General features: G+C 38.1%; 1 long non-coding RNA gene across 1 annotated transcript; it reads right to left on the bottom strand.

The window, feature by feature from the left end:
* Positions 1-446: 446 nt before the first annotated feature.
* LOC135203860 (uncharacterized) lies at positions 447-2,261 on the bottom strand. The gene is made up of 3 exons (XR_010312056.1): positions 2,111-2,261; positions 965-1,039; positions 447-567 (listed from the first exon to the last, which is right to left on the bottom strand). It is a non-coding gene; the product is annotated as an uncharacterized LOC135203860 (long non-coding RNA).
* Between the last annotated feature and the right edge of the window lie 3,812 nt (positions 2,262-6,073).

Here is a 6,073-nt window from a genome sequence, read left to right as displayed (position 1 = left end):
CTGGGAAAATGAATTCCCGCACTTACGCCCTTCAGTCCCGGCACTCGGGTAATCGGAGGGCGTGGTGAAACCAAGATCCTTTAATTCACAATTGAATTCAATGAAATGATTGTACTTACAATTCAGTTTCACTAGATAAATAGAAAAAGAAAAACACAATCATGCGAAAGCAAACGACGATGAAGCGGGCAGAGAGCGATGATACACGTCCACACACCAGCAGGCCGAAAGCAAAAGTGAGTGTTTACCTACCAGTCGCGCGCGCGCGCCTGTCGGACAAGCAGTTAACTACCGAACCCCTTGTTCGAAAGCTTACGACCTATCCAGCTGCCGCTAGTACCTTCCTATTGTAAAAGGACCGAAGGTTTGTATGCCGTGTCGGAACAAATACAAGGTTCAGGTCCTTGAAATTATAGAACACAGACCTTATCCTAATAAGAATTGCCTGAAACTGTTGCTTACCTTTCTACCAGAACGTGAGGTAATCACAACATCGTGGAAATAACCATCAGTCAATGCTGGCAACAGAGAATATGGAAGGTCTGGTACCACATCAGGACTACTTAGCTGTAATTACAAAAGGGCAACAATTATAAACGTGAAGACTAGTTCAACATTTTGACACTCACTCACTACAAACAATGCCTTAACTTATGCTCCCCCACAAAATTTTAGTAATTGTTTGCATGAATGAATTACGCTTACCTCCTATTCATATGTATAACCATAAAGTACTGTACAGTACTTATTTCCAGATTAAGATCTGACCTAAGCATAAGTGGCTCCAGGTTCATCAATTTTTATTATATACACTGACAATGGAGAGAGCCAACTCTTGAAAACTTTTAGTAATTCTATAACTTCTAAACTTTTTCCTGTGATCTAACAATAACTACATTGTATACCTTTTAACCATATGTTAGAAAGATATTTTTCATTGTACAACAAAGAATGAATGAATTACCTTCTCACACTGTAGCATGAACCAGCCATCATACGTGAGTAACATTAAATCTCTAGACATCACCGGTTGGTCCAACTGGAAATTAAAATGACAATTAGATCTTTCTGATGAAAAAACAATCCCAAAAGCTAAATACTTGAAATAACGTCAATATTTCTTTATATTCAAATGATATTGTTATTTTACAATAAAGTTTTGTACATACTTACCTGGCAGACATATACTTAGCTGACGTCAGAGACGTAAGCTAAGTATATGTCTGACAGGAAAGTTCCTGTACAAAACCATCATTTGCTAATAACCTTGCAACTGACTGTCTTCACCAGTAAGAAAGCCATCCTAAATGCATTAAATCTCATTAGTATTTGTTGTTAAAAGTGGTACCAATCAAAGGATCCTGCAATTTGCAAAAATGAAAAAAGGCTTTCCTGGTTTATGAAAATTCTAATGAGGATCACATACTGAATATAGTTCTTGCATGAAAAGCAAGTGGCCTAAGATTACTATATGGACATGAATCATAGTATAACAATGACACTTTGCCTTAAAAGATTCTGGTGATTTAAAAATGAAGCTATAAGAAGAATGTTTAGGAGTTAGAGGGCAAGACAAAGTTGAAGGTGATACTGTAAGGGAAATTACAGAAGGTCCAAATGTGGAAGGGATAATGATGACAGGGAGATGGAGATGACTTGGACATGTCTTTCACACACACCACTGGAGAATAATATATGATAGTGTCAGCTGGGTTCCTCTGGGCAACAAAACACATAAAAGACATGGATGGCAGAATTTTACAGAGGTCCTTTGCTTCAGGCAGCACTTGAGATGATGATGATAATGATTTTATATCATGTTTTAGGCTTGTAATACACAAAAGTTTGTATGTAACAATATACGTTTGTATGTAACAATATACGAACACCCCAGTTTGACTGGTAAAGTTACCTTCTTCTCATACTTATAAAAACTAATTTCTACATTGGATTTATAAAGAGCACATTGTTTCTAATATAAAAAGCTATTTTATGAAATATGAGCTAGCTTTCCATTATTCAACAGCTATATTAGATTGAATCTTTAAATCCCTCTATATAAATAAAAAAATTCAGAAACATTAAAAGTCAATGTGAAGGGTACACTTACTCTGAACTCGATAATATGACCATTGTACGCTGCAAAGCGTAATAACGTTCTGTTGCCATAACACTGAAGATTCTGGTAGGTGTAAACTTCATACATTTGGCAAGAAAATAGGGGAAGTGCATCACAGCCATCTGTGACCGTCCAAGTAACATCACCTGCCTCTGAATAAAACAAAGAACCTCGGTCCTGGGAAAAACAGCAACAACAATTTAATAAAATGTGCGCGTTTTACTTCATAGAAATTTAAAAAAAAATTAAAAAGTATTCATATGGAGCAAGCAAAAAACAGAGCATTTTCACTTGAACAAAAATTCTGTTTTTTAATTCTTTCTACATTTTGTTAGCATGGAAATAAAATATTTATTTTTTTGGAACAGATTTTTTTCAAAAGCAAACTCTTTGCTGTACAACAACCTAATGGGCATCTGCACAAACTTTCAGACACATCATGTGGAGACTCATCCAGTTCCTTCTGGCAGTCCTTATATATCTTGGCTCCAACAGCCCTCTCATGGCAAACTCTGCTTCTGTTATGAGGACCAGCTGCATGGTACAGAAGGGTAGGGAAGTAACGAGTGACAAATTCCTATAAACACTTATCTGCACATGGAAAACTTAATTTTGCATTTTAAAAAATTATGTTTCTTCACAAGCCTATTACTTCCTAATAGCTGCTGCCCCAGTGGATGGATAAGAACAGCCTGGACCCAAAGAACTGAAGAAAGATTGTGCTGCCTAAGTGTTTCGATGAAAAACAAGGACTGGACTGAATTTACACTTTTGTGGCTGTACAATATGAATTAGTTAAATGGGTATAGGTTAAGAATGAAAACACTTGGCCTACATCTCCCATGTATCAGAGAATGATGACATTAAGAGATTTTTGGTTCCGAATGCATATAGCAAACAGCCAAATATACAATGATTAAACCTAACTGAGATAAACCAATAAAAAAAAAATAGCTTACCAACTACAGTAGATAAGGTACTTACTGATCTTAGGATCAGTAAAAGAAAAAATAATAATTCACTGATAAAATATACAATGTATATTTGAAAACCTGCCATAAAAATTTAATAGGAAAAGAACTTAAATAAATTAAAATTACAACTGTAACTTAATAAAAACTATTAACATAAGGAATCAATTTGCAAATATTTACAACATATCAATCCGGATCACCAGAGGGTTGGTGGAGCAAGATGGACTGCTAACTTGAACAGGATGTCTTCTTTTCATTAGAAAAGGACTCTGAAAGTTTCTGCAAACACACATAAGGCTACTAAATATGCAATGAAGTATATAAAATGGAATTAAGAAAAATATGCTAATGTAACTTAAATTTCTTTTGCAGGAAGTACAACAATGTACTGTCAGCCCACAAAAACAAAAAAATCCTTTTACTAACCCTTCAATTCCTGTTGCTTCTGAAGAGCCTGATAATGAAACACACTCTATGATCTGCAAGAGACATAAATAAAAAGGCTGTATTTCGCACTCAAAAATTATATAAATTAAATCAAATCATTGTTGTTCTACATACAAGGCGAACAAAAGTACTCTCCCAAAATAAGTCCCCAACACAGGCCCAAACCATGACTAGCAATAATGGGAATCAGGTGGCACCTAGGGAAAACAAAGATTTTGGATGGGGAAAACTCAAAACTAGTGAAAAACAGGGATGCAGTCTAACTTATGCTAACCTAGAGGGCTAGGCCTCCCAGACCAAGATGGAAGGGCTTTGGCCACCTGAACTTCTCCTCTGACTTACCCAAGTACCCACCTGACCACAGGGAGTCTTCACCCTACTGGAACAACCAATCATAATCTTCTTTAAGGGTGCCATAACCCACTGAGAAATGTTATTTGCTTACAAACCTTTGTTACTTATTGGGCTCCCTATCACCATCCCTAAATTGAATACGTAGACCCTTGGCCTCTCCAAACCTGCACTAATCTTTGGACTATGGTTTCCCATTGTGATCCTCCTTATCATCACACAATGGGAGGGGGTACGTAATGGGTTAATAATTATTTTAATGAAAATATATGATAAATCTGTCAAAACAGCACAGAACTAAAATAAAATCCATATTTCATATTTGTAATCAAAAAGTTCCTAAGCCATTTAATGTTAAGCATACACACATTCCAGGTACGGTACTCTTTCCTGGATACACAGTATTTTCAAATGCAGCTCTACTACCTAATAAGACCTTGGTCAAATTTGTTAGTACAGTCCATGCTAAACAAAGGTTCTAACACCCCACCACCTAGGCTATTAGTCAAACATGAAAGGAATCATATAATTGTTTGACAAAGAATTAAACCTGCCACAGGCTAATTGCAGACACACAGTGAGGTTATCACTTAAGACTCTACATTTAGAAGAACTCGCCAAAATAACTTGGCAAAATGTAAACAAAGGAAGTTACAATTTCTGCAATATGGGCATTGAATATGATATAGAATAAAATAGGTAGTTTTATAAATCACTGACATTCCTGATAAACAATATCCCTGGTCTAGTCCACTGAGAACACAAGTTTCTTGTATAGGGTAATGACTGAGCAGCAGCATAGCTGCCACCTCTCCCAGAACCTGGCCACCTTCCCTAAAAAGTACTTGAATTTGTTGCCATGAACATCAGTCAAGAGTTGTGGCCCCTCAGGGCAGCAGAATGTGACCTCTATACTCCTCTTGAAGTGTTTTCTCCTAAATTATGAAATAATGATATAATTCAAGTGCTTTTTTAAGAAGTGGCCGTGTTCCAGGAGAGTTGGCCAATTTGTTGCCACTTTGTCATTTACCCTAGATTTTTACATTTGTTCATGTTACAACTCATTGCGTTATGCTAACAGAGTGGGAAACATCCAATGACCTGACATTTTTCTTGCTTCATCTATACTATGTCAAATGGAAGGACCTAAGCATGTAATTGTCTTTACATTGGAAGCCAAGCTAGGCCTAGCCTAGATACAGAGACAAAGGACCCAAGTTACCTGTAAGATATTCCCGTGTTGCAGACATGGCTAGGTACGTCATTGAATAATAGGTAAATGTCCTAAACACATTACCTCTAAAGGACTGTTAAATGGTATTGGCCTATTAGCCTTTGTTATGCATGGTTAATTGGGTTACCCAAGGACATTTATCGTGAAGACAAATCGACAAGACACCACCAATGCTACCTGTCGTCTCTCCCCCTTGTGCTAAGAAAAAAAAAAACAACTTTGACAGATTCAGACTTAGCAGAAGACGTCTACTGTTTCTTTATTGTAAAAACGTCATTCGGAGCTAACACACGATGTCCGTTTCTTTAAAATGAAGCCCACACGACGAGGTCAGTCGTGAGTCATTGCCAGCTGACATCAATCGATGTCATTTCCCACCACCTGACATAACGGGGTCGAATGAAGAAGGTCGACCTTAAAACGCTCATACGTCGAACGGACACGACAACAGGGTCGAAAGAGATTGACCTTAAAAAGCTCATACACACTAGACAGACACCACAACGGAGTTGAATGAAAAAGATTGGCCTTAAAACGCGTATCAACGCTAGACGAACACTACAACGGGGTCGAAAGAAAAAGGTCGACCTTAAAACGCTTGTATACGTCGGACGGACATTACAACACACACAAACGCGCGTGGAGTGGAGTGTTTCCACTCCCATTTTCCGACTTTTGCAATGAGCGGGAACGGAAATTTCAGAAAATAAGAGATGTGTACCTTCCACGTCCCGACAACCCTGGAGTTTTTGTCATGAAAGCCAGCCATACTCGCGTCGTCTGCAGCAGACCCTCCACCACTCCCCGCCATTACTACTACGGCTCGGACAAGTCGCCGCCGCCGTCCCTTTTGACACAGTCGTCCCTGACCGGGAGGGATAGGGGCAAGGGCGCTTCTTCGAAAATTCGACGCCTTTGTTGACCTAAAATGCGCCAGTAAGGTCAAAA

The sequence above is a fragment of the Macrobrachium nipponense genome, chromosome 44, assembly GCF_015104395.2.
Source record: "Macrobrachium nipponense isolate FS-2020 chromosome 44, ASM1510439v2, whole genome shotgun sequence".
Taxonomy (NCBI): Eukaryota; Metazoa; Arthropoda; class Malacostraca; order Decapoda; family Palaemonidae; genus Macrobrachium; species Macrobrachium nipponense.
The sequence above is the reverse complement of the archived record's forward strand: the minus strand, read 5'-3'. Positions and strand labels throughout refer to the sequence as shown.